Source organism: Leopardus geoffroyi, chromosome X (genome assembly GCF_018350155.1).
Source record: "Leopardus geoffroyi isolate Oge1 chromosome X, O.geoffroyi_Oge1_pat1.0, whole genome shotgun sequence".
NCBI lineage: Eukaryota > Metazoa > Chordata > Mammalia > Carnivora > Felidae > Leopardus > Leopardus geoffroyi.
This window is the reverse complement of record NC_059343.1, coordinates 22483364-22501627: the sequence shown is the minus strand read 5'-3', so window position 1 is coordinate 22501627 and position 18264 is coordinate 22483364.

Here is an 18264-nt window from a genome sequence, read left to right as displayed (position 1 = left end):
CCCTGTTACAAACATAGTGAGTGATCCCTAAATATTTGACAATGGCTCAATTAGCAAACACAATTACACGGATATAAGATCAATTACATAGCATGAAGACAAATATGTAAGATTTCTTCTAATTCATGAAATGATAAGCTTCATAACAAAAAGAACAAAACTATATATGAACTCTTGGCTATACACAATATTGACCATTAGATAACTGTAATTTATGAACATCACCCAATATTTGTGTCATTAGTGATAATAATAATAATGATAATAGTTACCAATTATGTAATGCCAACTGTGGTAGCTACTCTAAGTACTTTATATAGCTTATCCTCAAAATAACTCCACGAGTAGTTATTTTCAACCCTTGTTTTAGATGAGAAAACGAAGGTTCAGGAAGATGATGCATCTTGCCCAAAACCTCACAGGTAATAGTAAGTAATGGAACAGATTTTTCCAGTAATGTTTCACCCACAGGAAGGATGCTTACTGGATCTGCTGTTTTGCCTTTCTCCAGGCTCCTTGTGAAATAAAAATTGTATGTTGCTAAACCATTTCTATAACAAATGGAATCTAAGTCATAGAGAAGTTTTTAAAGTGGCATTTCAAAAGCCTAGCTTTCATCCCCCTTCTCTTTACCAGGCTCTCTACTTTGGATAAAGTAATTCATACATAGAAAATGTAGTAACCTACCCTGTCATTAATAAGTAAATGGACCTTTAGAAGTGAGCAATTTTTTTCCCTTTCTGCCTATCAGTTTGACAAGGCCAACTATTTAACGAGCAATTTGTTATATGTCTAAAATTTATCTTAAGGGTATAAAATTGGGAAAAGATGAATAGAATGAAAGGCAAATGACTTCCAAATGAAAAAAGACAGAGGTACTCAAGGCAAAGAAATGAACCATTTTGGATCCTGTAATTAAAAGGAAATGATTGAATATTTTATAGTCATCTTAAAAATTCTGTTTTCAGTAGTAAAGATTATACTTAATAATCACATGATATTTCCCCCTTTTTCTCTACTTCCTAATATTATTCCTAAAATAGAATATTTCTCGATGGCATGGTATGCTGAAGTAATACACACAGACTTTTTGCAGATTTGGTGATGGATTTTAGAAGGTAAAAATGGTAAAACGTACTGACTTGCCATTTACTGATATTAGATATTCATGGTCATAAGCTAGGCAATATTGCTGATGCGAAAAAAATTTATTTTTTGTCACTCTTGCTTCTTTTTTCGCTAAAATAAATCCAAATAGTGCTTGAAATAAAACCTAATTTTATAAATTCTTTGTCAGACTTTGCCAGTGGGCTTTTATGCAAATGGACAGTTGTAGACATAGTAACTAAACCAGAGTGGAAAATGAAAGCAGAGTTCACTTAGGCAATGTCAATGAATGTTTCTTTTGACAATAAATAGTGACAGATGGCTACTTCTTAGTGACAGTTGCTAACTATAATGGTTTGACACTTAAAAAGGGCACTTCCCTAATGACACAAGAGTGACCTTTTCTGAAAATTATTTGGACATCATTCTTCTTCTAATATGGCTATTAATGTGGTGCTAAATGAGTTATTTTCAAAAGGACTGTTTGGATTTACCCTTAGTCATAGGCAAAGATGTCGATGCATGTGTACTAGTTTTCTTAAATCATTGACATGCAATAAATATCAGGGATCCATTCATTCAACTGGTAAAAAGATACATAAAATCTGATAAATTGCAGAATATCATTAAATATCTATAGGGACTTGATGCCATGATAGATAGTAGATAAACAATGGCTATTATTTTAATTAAGGATGCATATCCTTAAATGAGGAATCGTTTAATTCAATTCACTGATGGTCATACACTCCAAAGTAAGTACCAACCTACAAATATATGATTAGGTTAGAAACTCTACTGTTTTGGGCTGCCTCCTAGACCCAGATCTCCCATTGCCTTCTCACCACCCTCCTTAGAACTACATCTCCCTATCTGTACTTTAATAATGTCATATGGTTTTATTCTTGGATCCCCTCTACTTTCGCAAATTTTTGCTCATTCTTGCCACACATTTCCTAAGTGACTGAAGAAAACAAACTGATCCATCATCTTTTGGCAAAACGGCAACAAGAACTTTCTCCAACATTACAAGGGGTGGTACAGATGGAAATTGTTTTTATTTTATTACTTTTTAAAATGCTTTATTTGGTTTTGAGAGAGAGAGAGTACACAGGCAGGGGCAGAGAGTAAGGGTGACACAGAATCCGAAGCAGGCTCTGCAGTGTCAGCACAGAGCCCAAAGAGGGGCTCAAACTCGCTAATGGTGAGATGGTGACCCGAGCTGAAGTCCGACAATTAACCAACTGAGCCACCCAGGCACCCCAGATACAGATTGTTTTTAAAAGTATTGGTCAATCGATGTAATGCATCCCCATTATTGGAAAATGGTGAGCTAGTGTTTTTAAGGCTACATCTTTTACTTTTGAAAATGGCACAGGGAAAGAATCATGCCTCCTCTCATCATATTTCCTCTAAAACTCCTATTGGATGTGTTCATTGAAACACCATAGAGTTTTGGTGTTATATAGAATAATCTAAACCTTACATGACAATTCCTAAATTCTTATTGGAAACATTTTTAGAAATACGCTATATTTCTTAGAAAATATGGAATGATTTATACATTCCAGTGAAATTCTTTTGGTAAATAGGATTGTACAAACTAGCGTTACCTGAAGATATAGCTAGCTGTTCATGTGCCACAACTTAGTAAAAAAGGAAAATCCTTGAGAAGGTATAGGTTTTTTAAACAATATTATTGAATTGGTGAACGTGAGATTGATATAATAATGGAAGGAACTGACCTCAGATTGTTTTTTAGTTAAACACACACACCCGCACATGCACATGCATCTACATAGAGTAGTTCCCTTTTGCATATTGTATAAACAGTTTCCTGTAACTATGAATGCAGAAACAGGCTTTTTAGTACAGAATAATGAAAACTAATTCAAACAACTGGTGTCAGCATTCTTGGGTTCCTGCCCATATGTATCATTAGAAACTTGAGGGACATTGCTAATGTCACTTCCCATTTAACTTTTTATAATTTCTTCATTTGTTAAATGCAGGGGTGCGATAAGAGTAGTGGTTAGATAAAATAAAATTTCCTTTTTAGTACTATTATTCTATAGCATTTCCAAAGAATTATTTATTTAGAACCAGTTCATAATTGGAAGCTCCATTTGGTGTCATGGTTATCTTTTTTTTTTTTTTTTTTTTTTCTAAAGTGGGCTCCACACCCAATGTGGGGTTTGAACTCATGACCCTGAGATCAAGAGTCACATGCTCTACCAACTGAGCCAGCCAGGCACCCCCCTATCTCGTGTCGTAAAGGGGAATTTCACGGAGTTTTAGTTACTTGTCTTTGCAACAGTATGTGTCATTAGTTTATGGAAGGAAAAAAGGAATGACTCCTAATGTGTCACGTATTATCTTAGCAAACACTCATTCTATGATATTCAAAATACCACCATAAAAGCATGGCTGACATATTACATATTACTCTTTCCACATCACAAGTATGGCCTTTTGATTATTTTACCTAGTTTTCTATGCTTTAACATTAGTATTCTAGTATCAGTTTGGAAACTGATCTAACCTGTTTAGTTTAGAGATGTTTTTATTCAAATAAAATATTATTAAATCAGTAGATTAAAATAAAATGTTATCTTGGGGCGCCTGGGTGGCGCAGTCGGTTAAGCGTCCGACTTCAGCCAGGTCACGATCTCGCGGTCCGGGAGTTCGAGCCCCGCGTCCGGCTCTGGGCTGATGGCTCAGAGCCTGGAGCCTGTTTCCGATTCTGTGTCTCCCTCTCTCTCTGCCCCTCCCCTGTTCATGCTCTGTCTCTCTCTGTCCCAAAAATAAATAAACGTTGAAAAAAAAAATTAAAAAAAAAAAAAAAACTTTAAAATAAAATGTTATCTCAATGTAGTTTTTATTTCTAAGTATCCAGTTGTAAATTGTGAAAATGTCTGACTAAAAGATGCTTTTGGGTGTTCTAAAAAATAAGTGCTTAAGATGTATTATGGAGTGGTTTAAGTCACCTATCTAACCTTTTTTGTCCAATATATTTGTTCATTTGGTTAACCATACCTGGGGTTCTGGCATGAAACTATTTTCTGAGAACCTAATTTCTCTGAATTCTTCATACTAGAAGAAATGAAGTGAAATATTTAAAGGAGAATATTACATACACACGGATTATCTTAACAATATGCACTTAATAGGTTCCTAGTGCTTTAAAGAAGAGGGTCCTGAAAGAGTTATTGCCATGTTGGGAAAAAAAATCACAGTTATCAAACACTAACCTATGTTGTGAGAAAATCAGACTTCATGTAACTGATCTCAGCTTCATGAGTTAAAAGAAATGAACACAGAATTTGCTGATTTCTCGTTAATAATAAAGGACCAATCTTTTTTTTTAATCCTGCCATCTTTTAGAGGTACTCTCCTAGAATTTACTACAGCAGTAGTGAAGGAAAAACTATCTTGTATATCTTTACAGATTTTTCAAATAGAATTTTAAACAGCAAATAGTGTGGCGCTAAAACATTGTAACCAGTTTAGATCCAGCAACCCTATAATAAAAACGAAATGAGACTAATTAATGATAGTGTAAACCATTTTAAATTCAGAATTAAATTTAGCAAGTAATTATTCAGAAACATGTGCAAAATATATTTTAAAGAATACTTGGCCCTAATCAATCACCAAGTGTCTATTTGCCTGTGAGGATGAGGTACATTCTAACATTTAACCATCTGTCAGTCAACATTATTTATTGAATACCTGCTGTGTATGGAAGTTAACCTTAAAACAAATCAATCACAAAAAAGTCAAGATTTTAATACTAAACACAAGCAAATGAAAGTACATCATTTCTGGCCAACGATTTAATAAGAAGTTGCCTTATCATTTTGCATTTCTATTGTGTATGTACTCTTGGAATGTATTATTTGCCTATACTACAACTATAGGCCTTTAATTTGAAAGTCAAAATATACAGAATGCTAGTGTCCTATTAGGAACTGTCTTGTAGCTAGGATTATCCCATTATCTGCACACAGTATTTGCATAGAGGGCTTTTCCTGTATTGCTGAAGAAGTCATCACTTAAAGGACTAATACTGACCTAGCACCCAATTATCCTGGGATAGGGTGCAATATGATAACTTCTCTGCATCATATAATGTCATCACCAATGTTCTGAGTGAGCATTTTAAAGAAATCCTCATTAGGTCCATTTTTTTAAGATGTGGACGTAATATTTCTCTTAGACTTCTTGTCAAGTCTAGTAACATTTCGTGTACTTAGTAGGCACTTAGTATATTTTACATCTTTTATTGTTTTTGCTGCCATCCCCAATTAAAAATGCAACTCAAAAACAATATTAGAGTATTGCATAATGTGAGTTGTAAGAATAAAAGAGGTCTCGTCTTCCAAATAAGGATACATAGAGCCTGGACTTTGGAAAGATGGAGGTTCACTATTTTAGCTTAAGCTAAGAAGAAGAGAAAAAAAAGAGGAAGGAAGGAAGGAAAGAAGGAAAGAAGGAAGGGGAAAAAAGGGAAGGAAGTGGAGGGAATAAGGAAGGAAAAGAGAAACAAAAGGAGAAAGGTATATGTGCTCCAAACTTCTAAGAGTGCCTTGGAATAGTCTTAACGTTAAAAAAAAAAATAGTTCCTTTAAGAAAACAAATTTCTTTCAGAGTTTCATTTTATTAACCTTTAAATATGAAGTACACTCATTCCCCTGATATTTTAACATATTTTTATCTGCCAAAGGTATATGCATGCAGGAAGTAGAAAGAATATCTATGGATATAAATAAAGATTTTGCCAAAAATCTAGAAGATCAAAATTATATGAAGTCTAAATTAATTTTTTAATTTCTGTGTTTTATTTGTTCCTGCTTTATTGAGATATAATTGATATATATAACATTGTGTAAGTTAAAGGTGTACAACATAATGATAGGATTTTGTGTACATTTAGAAACGATGACCACAATAAGGTTAATTAACACATTTGTCACCTCACATAGTTACAATTCTTTTTCTTTTAATGAGAACTTTTTAAAATCTACCCCTTAGCAAGTTTCAAATATTCAATACAGTATTATAACCTGTAGTCACTGTGTTACACATTACATGCCCCAAGCTTACTTATAACTGGAAGTTTGTACTTTTTGATCAACTTCACCCATTTCTTCCACTCTTAACCCCCACCTCTGGCAACCACCAATGTGTTCTCTGCTTCTTTGAATGTAATTTTTTAGATTCCACATATAAAAGAGATCATACAGTGTTAGTTTATTGCTGACTTATTTCATTTAGCATAATGTCCTCGTTTCATCCGTGTTGCAAATGGTAGAATTTCATTCTTTTTTACAGCTAAATAATATTTATATATATGATGATAATACATATTACTGATATGTATTACAGATATATGTATGTATGTGTATATATATATGTGTATATATATATATATTTATCTATATATATATGTATATATATTTATCTATATATATATATATATATATATATATATATATATCTCACTTTTCCTTTACCCTTTTATCTGTCAGTAGACACTTAGGTTGTTTCCATGCCTTAGCTGTTGTGAATAATGCTGCAATGGCTATGGCCGTGCAGATATCTTCTTTACATAGTGATTTCTTTTCCTTCAAGTATAGACTCAGAGGTAGGATTGCTCGATCATATGATAATTCTATTTTTAATTTTTTGAGGAACCTCCATATTGTTTCCCACAGTGGCTGCACCAGTTTGCATTCTCACTGACAGTGTAAGAAGGTTCCCTTCTCTCCATATCTTCACCAACACTTACTATTTCTTGTCTTTTTGGTAGTAGCTATTCTAATATATGTGAGGTGATATCTCACTGTGATTTTGATTTGCATTTCCCTGAGGACTAGTGATGTTGAACATCCTTTCATGTGTCTTTTGGCCATCTGGATGTCTTTTCTGGAAAAATGTCTATTCAGGTTTTCTGCCTATGTATTTATTTATGATTTCCTTTGCTCATTTTTTAAAAAGTTTATTTACTTATTTTGAGAGAGACAGAGACAGCATGATTTGGGGAGGGGCAGAGATAGAGGGAGAGAGAGAGAATCCCAAGCAGGTTCCTCATTGCCAGCATAGAGGCCAACGTGGGGCTCAAACTCACATAACCATGAGATCATGACCTGAGTTGAAACCAAGAGTTGGATGCTTAACTGACTGAACCACCCGGACACCCCTCTTTTGCCTATTTATTAATTGGATTGGTTTTCTTGGTAGTGAGTTGTATGAGTTTTATGTATATATTTATCAGTTTTAAAATTTGTAAATATTTTCTCCCATTTGGTAGGTTGCCTTTTCATTTTGTTAATGGTTTCCTTTGCTGTGTAGAAGCTTTCTGGCTTGACATCAGTCTACTTGTTTATTTTTGCTTTTATTGCCTTTTATTTTGGAGTTAAATCTAAAAATCATTGTCAAGACCATGTCAAGGAACTTGTTGCCTATGTTTTCTTCTCAGAATTTTATGATTTTAAGTCTTACATTCAAGTCTTTAATCCCTTTTTGAGTTCATTTTTGTGGATAGTGTAAGATAGTCTAGTTTCATTCCTTATCTATGTGACTGTCCAGTTCTCTCAACACCATGTATTGAAGACTCTTTTTTCCTCATACTATATTCTTGCCCCCCACCCCTGTTTTTAGAGAGAGAGAGAGAGATCATGAGAAGGAAAGGGGTAGAGAGAGAGGGAAAGAGAGAAAGAGAGAATGTTAAGCAAGCTCCACACCCAGTGTAGAGCCTGATGCGGGGCTCATGAATCACGACCTGAACTGAAATCAAGAGTCGGACACTTAACCAACTGAGCCCCCCAGGCGCCCCTTGGCTCCTTTGTTATAAGTTAATTGACCATATATGCATAAGATTTATTTCTGGGCTCTCCATCCTGTTCCACTGATCTATATGTCTCTTTTTATGTCAATAGCATATTGTTTTGATTACAGCTTTTAGGTTTGTGGAAAAATTAAGTGGAAAGTACAGAGAATTCCCTTATGCCCCTTCCCCACCTTCCTCAGTTTACCTTCTTATTAACATCTTGCATTTGTGTGGTTTCTTTGTTAAAAGTGATGAGCCAATATTGATACATTATTATATTTTTTAAATACCAAAGTCATAACAAAATTTTATTTATATTGATTTCATTTTATCTTTAAAATTGCACGTATAAAGGGTCAAAATGCAGGAAAATGAGAATGAACATTGTTTTGAAAATAATAACTGTATTTTCTTAACCAAACCAAAAAATAAAAATGCTCTTTAACTATTGCTATTCTTCTGATAGGACAAATCCTGATGATTCTGGGACCTCCATAGATGAACACATCACTCAAACACCATAGCAGTTTCAATGTGAGAGAAATTGCCTCAGGGTATCAGGGCCCCTAATTCCACACAGCAGAATCTCCAGGTTTGGATTTGACCTGACCATGTATAAAACTGTGAAGAAATCTCAATTTGACTGTATTTCCCCTTATCACCTTCCATTTGACTCGGTCTTAGACCCCCTGCCATCTTCTCCACCCCCATGCCACCCTCAGTAAAAATTCCAAGAGATCCTAGTTCTGCCCTGGGGACCAGTTGATACATTATCATCATCATCATCATCATCATCATCATCTTTTTTGAGAGACAGAGAGTGTGTGTGTGCACATGTGAGTGGGGGTGGTACGGAGAGAGAGTGGGACAGAGGATCCAAAGAAGGCTGTGTGCTGATAGCAGAGAGCCTGTTGTGGGGCTTGAACTCACAAATAATGAGATCATGATGTGAGCTGAAGTAGGACGCTTACCTGACTGAGCCACCCAGGCTCCCCAATACATTATTAAGTAAAGTACATACTTCACGTTAAGTTTCAGTCTTTGTTTTGTACATTCTATGGATTTTGAGAAATGTATAATGAAAAATAAATGCATCCACTATTAGTTCCTTACAGAATGGTTTCACTGCCTTAAAAATCCCCTGCACTCCGGGTATTCATTTCCCCCTCTCTCTTCTCCTGAACCCCTGGCAACCACTGGTCTTTTTACTGTCTCCATAGTTTTTTTTTTTTTTCTTTTTCAGTGTCATATAGTTGGAATCATACAGAATGTAGCCTTTTGGGATTAGTTTCTTTCACTTAGCAATATGAAATAAAAGTTTTTTCATGTATTTTGGTAGCTTGATATCTTCTTCCTTCCTTTCTTTCTTTCTTTCTTTCTTTCTTTCTTTCTTTCTTTCTTTTTTTTTTTTTAAATCACTGAATACTATTCCATTACATGGATGTGCCACAATTTGTTTATGTGTTTACCTATTGAAAGACATCTTGGTTACCGACAAGTTTTGAAAACTTATGATTAAAGCTTCTGTAAACATTATTGTGCAGGTTTTGTGTCATATATTAATCATGGTTCTCCAGGACTAATCATTCCTATATATGTACATGTATATGTATACATATATGTATATGCATATATGTGTGGGTGTACATATATATCCTATCCTACTGGTTATACGAAATTGGCTTACATGATTATGGAGGCTGATAAAAGGATAAATACTTTATGTTTCCACTTATATAAGGTACTTAGAGTAGTTAAATTAACAGAGACAAAGTAGAAGGGTGATTTTCAGGGGTTGGCATCAGGGAGGAATGAAAAGTTGTTTAATGGGTAGAGAGTCAATTTCATAAGATGAAATGGAAATTGTGATGATTGCAAAAGAATGTATGTGTACTTAACGCTACTGAACTATACGTGTAAGAATGGTTAAAATTCTTAAAATTCTTAACATTTTATGTTACGTTCATTTTACCTCAATTAAAAAATAAGTAAGAATCGGGGCGCCTGGGTGGCGCAGTCGGTTAAGCGTCCGACTTCAGCCAGGTCACGATCTCGCGGTCCGTGAGTTCGAGCCCCGCGTCGGGCTCTGGGCTGATGGCTCGGAGCCTGGAGTCTGTTTCCAATTCTGTGTCTCCCTCTCTCTCTGCACCTCCCCCATTCATGCTCTGTCTCTCTCTGTCCCAAAAATAAATAAACGTTGAAAAAAAAAATAAGTAAGAATAAGTAATAAATTTAAAAACAATATACCTCCTTACTCTCATAAATCCAATGATTATTTTTTGTAGCAATTGAAAAAATACCAAAATTTAAAGCTGTCATTTTGCATAATTCCATAAGCCCCTGAAACTTCTCAGTTTATACCATCACTATGTTTTCTACTGTTTCTTCTCTGCATTAATATGCATTTTCTAATATAAACTATGCATTTTTTCCTTTTATTCTCATTACTTTATATCCATTTAAATGCTAATACTTTCAGATAATGGCAGGCAGCCCCTTCGAAGTTCATGCATAAATATGTACACAGATAGGTTTTAAAAGCATACTAAAAGAGGGGCACCTGGCTGGCTCAGTTGGCTGGGCGTCCGACTTCAGCTCAGGTCATGATCTCACAGTCCATGAGTTCGAGCCCTGCATTGGGCTCTGTGCCGACAGCTCAGAGCCTGGAGCCATCTTCAGATTCTGTGTCTCCCTCTCTTTCTGCCCCTCCCCTGCTCATGCTCTGTCTCCCTCTGTCTCAAAAATAAATAAAAACATTAAAAAAAACTTATAAAATAAAAGCATACTAAAAGAATAAAATATACAAAACAAGAATAACATTTGCTTAAATCAAGTATCAGTGTATTTCAAATAATTATTAAACAGTGACAAAGCTCAAAGTTAGCAGTTATTACAGTTTTTTGATGCAAGTGAAGTCAACTAAAACATTTTATTTGTATATGTCTTTAGCATAGAAAAAATCTAAGTGACTCTTAGTTTACTATCACTATTGTAACAATTTATCACAAACGTAGTGGGTGAAAACAACACAGATTTATTACCTTACAGTTCTAAAAGCCAGAAGTTGAAAATGGGTCTTATTGGTTTAAAATCACGAAGTTGGGAGGATTAAGTTTTTTTTTTTTTTTTTTTTTTTTCTGGAAGCTCTAGGGGACAGTCTATTTTCATACTTTTTCCAGCTTCTAGAAGCTTCTTGCATTACTTGGAGTGTGATCCTCTTCCATCTTCAGAGTGAACAATCATATCATAGCAAGCTCTTATTCTGTCACATCTTGTACTCTCTCTTCTGCTCCCCTTTCCACTTATAAGGACCATTGTGATTATGCTGAGCCCACTCAGATAATCTAAAATAATCTTCACAAGTGAAAGTCAGCTGATTAGTGACTTTAATTCCATCTGCAACCTTAATTTTCCTTTGCAGTGTAATTGAACATATTCTCACATTCCAAGGATTATGGCATAGAAATCTTTGGGGGGGGGCATTATCCTGACTGCCACGAATTGGAAACTCTAGATCGTTAATTAATTTATTTGTTTTTTAAAATGCATTGGAGCTATTAGAAAACAAAATTCAACCGAGTAAACTTCAAGATCGAATTGGCTTTATTGAGTGATTTATGAATCAGGCAGCATCCCGTGTAGCAAGTAGAGGGGAGTTCCAAAGGGCTACAGAAAGGGGAAGATTTTTAAAGGTAAGACAAGGAAGTCATGAAACAGATGTATTTCGGGTAGGGTCCTCACTAAAAGGGCTTAGTAGGTGGATTACCTCATCTAGAGGGCCCATGTGACAGGTTACCTTAGTGGTGCTGACCAGAAAATTCCTGACTGACTGGTTAAGACTACATTTCTGGCAGAGGTTGAAAGTGCAGTTAGGTTAGGTATTAAGCCCTGGTTTGATGACTTGGCCTAAGTGATGCCATCTTGGGCCTGTGGTTTTCTTTTTAACAGAGCTGATAATTAATTTTATATTTAAATTCCAAAGACAATAAGGAGACACAGAGAACAAAGTTAATAAAATGGCATTCTAAAAAATGCCCAAAGGTCTCTTGATAGGGATTCCTGTTTATTTTATAACTACTGCGAAAAAATAATCAGATACCTGGTATATGATCAAGGTGTTCGAGTGACTAAACAGACCTAGGAAAATTAAACATGTAATGGGAGAGAGACAGACGAATGATCCAAATAACTTCTATCCAAATAAACTTCTCTCACAGCAAATCTTTAAACCCAAGTAGAAATATAATGAGAAATCTCTCTATTCATGTAGATCTGAATAATATTGGCTTAATGACCCCATCAGACACCATGATATATTCTATAACTATCATGTCAGTAATCTAAATTTGTTCTCCAAAAGGCAAAAGTAGAAAAGAAATAAACTTCTTCTTAAGCTATTAAAATCTTCCCAAATACAATTATGTTTCCCAAGACAGTGACAATTTCCATTTTTACACCTATACTTTCCTTGCCTGTGTCCAGACATAACATTTTCTCATTCTGTGCTCTTTTTATCAGTACTCATTCACCTTCTTAAAGGATTTAAATCTGTCTGAGAATGAAAATGCCTAACCATAGCAATTTATGATTCATTCTTACATACTGCCTTTCCTCAAAACTTCCAGATCCTATTACAGCCAGTCACTCATTAATATCACTAGCCTTGAGAAGTTAAGTGGCCAATTTCCCCCAATTTTATAGAAAGTGGAAAAAAGAATTTAAATGACTTTCCTTTAATTAAGTTACTACAGTCACAGAAGCAGATCCTTATTTCTTTGCTATTTTCCTCACACTAATAGCACAGGATAATACAAATATGAAATTCATAAGAAACCACTTCTCTTTTTGCACATAAACCCAAAATTAATGTAGATTTTTTTACCATGGAAATAAAGAAACAAGATTTCTTTGACATTTCATAATATTACCTTAGTGCAAAATTTATGGAAGGAATTTAGGAGGTATCATGCTCTGTGGTTAAGAGTATAGATTCTGGAAGAAACATGCTAGGATTTGGTTTATGATTTTTAACTTAACAACTGCGTGATCTGGGACACGCAGAGCCCAGATTTGAGCCTCAGATTTATCATATGTTAAGTGTGGATGAAAATAATAGGGGACATTTCATAGAGTTGGTGTGAGGAATAAAAGAAATAAGATATAGAAATCATGTAGAATAGTCCTTGGTACACTCTCATTAATAACCCACTTCTTTTGTTTCAAATTCGGAATCAGTGTATAATTGAGTGTCCAACATAAACCAGCCATTCTAATATGTGCTTTCATATATATGTTTATTTTTTTGTTTTTTGTTTTTTGTTTTTTTTTTTTTGAGAGAGAGAGTGCACAGGAGCATGGGCGGGGCAAAGAGAGAGGGAGAGAGAGAATCTCATGAATTCCAAGATCATTCCCTGAGCCGGTCAAGAGTTGGATGCTCAACCAACTGAGCCATGCAGGCGCCCCTCATATATATGTTTAATATAAACTGTCCTGGTAGATGATCTTTGAGATGAAATTGTTTGTATCTTAATGGGTCCAGTAGAAACAGATCATCTCAATGAAAGAAAACTTTTGACTAACCAATTCATCATTTCCAACCAGCCATCGGTTTTGTGTCAGTTAAAATCCTATAAGCTATGTCCAGAAAGTTACATTTCCAAATATAACTAGAACTTCAGTCAAGGCTCACATTTATCCAACCTCCTAAACTAGTGCGTATCCACTTTTTCAAATATATATGGCACTATCTTCTGCTTTACCCAAACTGGTGGCTTAGAAGAGGGTAGGTCTCCTCTAAGACTTACTATATGACAAAAACCTGCCATTATTCAAACAAGAACCTGCCATTATCACACAATTGTCTAGCTAATTTCTCCCTCATGTACTTATCCTATAAATATATCAAGCAACATGGTGGTGGTTGGTGGGGGAGGGGGCGCTCCCTTTCTGGTGGACCACTTTTGATGCTACACCCAGCTATGCAAGATCCAGAATAATGAGAGAATAGGAAATTGTGTTCCCTGTGGCTTTTCTGCCTTTAAGTTTTCCCACTAATATCCATTTTATATTTATACCGTATGGATGGGTCTGTGTCCTCTTTAGGATACACGTCTGATGTGTCTTCTTTGACCCCAAACATGTGTGGAATAATAAAATTAACGAATGAGTGAAGATAGAGAAGAACCTATATGATTGTGGAATGGTCATTCTAATATATGTGTATATTGTGTATACACAGTATACAGTATGTATACTGTTTTTCAAGCTACTCTGACAATATTCTTCCCAAGAGTCAAGAGAAACTCAACACACAATTCATTCTTTGTATACTTAAATCATTTAATTGCAGGTTACTAAGTTGATGGTCTTACCATTTTGGATTCCTTTTGGCTGCATGTAATAGAGATTCAATTATATTTACAAAGTTTTATACATTGTTTTAACTCAACAGATGGCTTTTGAACACCAAATATGTGCAAGACGCTTTTTCTTTTAATTTTTTTTTAGCAGTTTTATTTATTTATTTTTTTTTACTTTTTAAATAATCTCTGCGCCCAACGTGGGACTTGGACTTATGACCCTGAGAGCAAGAGTTGCATGCTCTACCGACTGAGCCAGCCAGGTGCCCCCTGTGCCAGACCCACTTGTACATAGTATAGAAATGGGTGTGACCAAAACGGGCAAAAATATCTTCCCTCATGGAAATTACATCTTAGGAAGTTAGAGAAAAAAATAAATAAAATAGTATGTTAGAGGGAGATATTTAGTAACTACAAGTAAGCAGAGTGCAATTAGGGCAAAAAGAGGTTGAAAGTTTACATAAGATGGGAGACAAAGCTCCCCTGAGAAAGTGGCATGTCACATATAAGACCTAAAGAAATTAAGAGGAAATTCTACAGATATTTGGGGTGTGATCATTTCAGAATGCAGGACAGCAGAACCACTATGCCAGGCTTATTCAGGAAATGAGAAAGAAACCTATAACTAGAAATGATACAATGAGAGGTATACTTTATCAGTGGAGCATGAATGGATTTATGGGGGCTTTTAGGACGTTCTAGTATTCCAGGCCAAAACTTATGTTTGCGACCACAGTCATGTCGGTGGAAGTGGTGAACCTAGACACCATGTTGCAAAATAGCTAGGTTATCCTAACTTCACAATCTATATGTATGGTTATGCATTCATCGCACCATTCTGGGGACCAACATTTACATGGCATGCATGTTAACATGCTCCCTGGGGTTGTACTACACAATACCCCTGAGAAGCAGTCACATTCTGTGTATACTTTGAAGATAGAGATGATAAAACGTGACAAGTTGGATGTGAGTTGTGAGAATGAGAGGAAGCAAGGATTATCTCAAATATTTTGGATTGAAAAACAGTAAGGATGTGGCTATCATGAACTAACATAGGGAAAACTGAAGGGGGTGCAGATATGGGGAGAAAAAAGAAAGTCTCTGTTTTGGACATATTATACCTGAGGTATCAGACAGAGAAGAGTATTGAGTAGTCTAGAGGTCAGACAAGAGATACGGGCTAGAGATATACATTGGGTAGTCATCAGAATACAGATGCATTTGAGGCTGTGTGACTATGAGATGATCAAAATAATCAAAGTAGAGTGAAAAAATAAGTGGTCACAGAACTGAATTCTAGGGCGTTCCAGTGTTTGGAGGAGGTAAAGGAGAGAAGTACCAGTCAACAAAGAGGCAAGAAAAAGGTGGTAGAGAATCTTAGAAAAAAACTTATCACCTCCCTTAATTTTTCATTAGCTTACAAAAATTCAAAATTTGCGGTATGACTAAACCAATTATGTTATATTGAATCAGTCGGCCACTAGGTCACTGTTAAAAATGGTAAATGTACGCAAATATAAGTTTCTAAGTTAAAAAAGGAGTAAACTCTACAGTTTTTATGTGTTGTATATATGTATAATATATATTACATATATTATAGAAATGGGAAAGCATAGACAATTACATAAGTAGTTGGTATTTTGTTTGAGATATATTTTAAGTTTCTTTATTTTGAGAGAGAGAGTGTAAGCAGGGAAGGGGCAGAGAGAGGGAGAGACAAAATCCCAAGCAGGCTCCGCGCTGACAGTGCAGAGTCCAATGCGGAGCTCGAATTCACCAACTGTGAGATCATGACCTGAGCCAAGATTAAGAGTCAGAGACATAACTGACTGAGCCACCCAGGTGCCCTTTGTTTCAGATATTTAATTCTAAAATAATAAATACAACCATTACTAACAAGAAAGAGTATATGGACCAGCCATGGTAGTTCATACTGTTTGCCAGTGTTCCATGAAGATTCATTTTTCAATTCAAGACTTCATAAGGGATCGGGGCACCTGGGTGGCTCAGTTGGTTGGGCGTCCGCCTTCAGCTCAGGTCATGATCTCACGGTCCATGGGTCTGAGCCCCGAGTCGGGCTCTGTGCTGCCAGTTCAGAGCCTGGAGCTTGCTTCGGATTCTGTGTCTCCCTTTCTCTCTGCCCCTCTCCCACTCATGCTCTCTTTCTATCAAAAAATGAATAAACGTTAAAAAAAAAATTAAAAAAAAGAAAAAGATTTCATAAGGGATGTCTGACTGGCTCAGTCGGAAAAGCATGCTATTCTTGATCTTGGTGTCCTGAGTTTGAGCCCCACGTTGGGTCTAGAGATTACTTAAATTAAAAAAAAAAATAAAATGCCTTAAAAGTAACATCATCTGTAGTGTTGAGTGATTCAGGAATGTCTGGTAAGAAGCAAGCACTAGAAGTCTGCTTGAGAATGGTAATTATGTAGATTGTTTGGGACAGTGTCAGGCTCAGGTCAGCTTTTGTTCATCCTTCTTGAATGGAGGTCAGTTACCCAGATTCATTCTATTGTTTTAAAGGAATTCTCAAAAAAAAAAAAAAAAAAAAAGAAAGAAAGAAAAAAAGGAATCCTGACTTTAATTCACTTTAATTACATAGACACAGTAAGATACATTTAATCTAATGAGATTGGAAGATTTGGCCTAAATTGTCTTTTGATTATAAGTGTTTTGTGCCATATGGTAAAATAAGAATGGTAATGCATGCATATACATAACACTTTAAAAAGAACCCAGGGACCGATTATATGGGTTGATTTTAGTTGAGTGTATGCTTAGTCTTATTAAAACAATTCTATGGGGCGCCTGGGTGGCGCAGTCGGTTGGGCGTCCGACTTCAGCCAGGTCACGATCTCACGGTCCGTGAGTTCGAGCCCCGCGTCAGGCTCTGGGCTGATGGCTCAGAGCCTGGAGCCTGTTTCCGATTCTGTGTCTCCCTCTCTCTGCCCCTCCCCCGTTCATGCTCTGTCTCTCTCTGTCCCAAAAATAAATAAACGTTGGAAAAAAAAAAAAAAAACAATTCTATAATTTCCATCCTGAGAAGTAATGCTATTCTTCCATACCTAGGAAAAAAGTAACAAAGAGATTGTAAAGGCTGTTGTGTTTGGACTCAAGCAGATTTTACACCATGTCACACAATTCAGGTTAGTAATCCTGAAATCTTTCTGGTGATTACATCATTTACGAAGCTAGTGTTAGGGAAAAAATCTGTTATAAGATGGCCCACAGGACTGATAAGGGAACTCCAGTCCCTGCCTGAAGACTCCCCTTCCAGGTTCTTCTTCCCACCGTTCTTGCCACAGGCGCCAAATTACTACTAATGAGGAATGCGGAAGTAACAGACTATAAATTGTCCCCTCTGTTGTGCTCTGGGCTCAGACCTCTGGAGGTTTGATCTTCGCTGAGCCCACGGGTGTAAAATAAACCTCCTGCCTTCCAATATCTCCGAGTACCGCTTGGTTCTTCTGCCGGATGATCCAGACCAGTTTCTTTAACACTAGGAAAGTATGCTCTTGTTTAGAAATGGATACCAGCATTTTAAAAGCCAGAAGTGGACTTCACTTTTTAAGACTCAGCCCTTTCTTCATGAATACAATCATTTAGTACTCTACAAGGATTCATTCTACAAGGATTTATTGAGTGCCTACTATGTTCTAATTATTCTTTCAGGGAACACGAGTGAAGCAAAGAGACAAAAATTCTTGCCCCCTTGGAGTTCACATTGTTGAGGGATGGGAGACAATAAGTTAAAAAGTTACATTTAATAAACGGAAAAATGAAGTAGAGGATGGCTATAAGTAGTAATGGGTTCAGACTAGGGGATGGTGGGTTGAAATTTGACATATGATGGCCTGGGAAAGCATCACTAACTGACATACTACTTGAATAAACACCAAAGGGAACTAGGGATCAGGGATGTAGGGGCCACTGACAGGCCGCCCCGTTGCATCCACACGACTC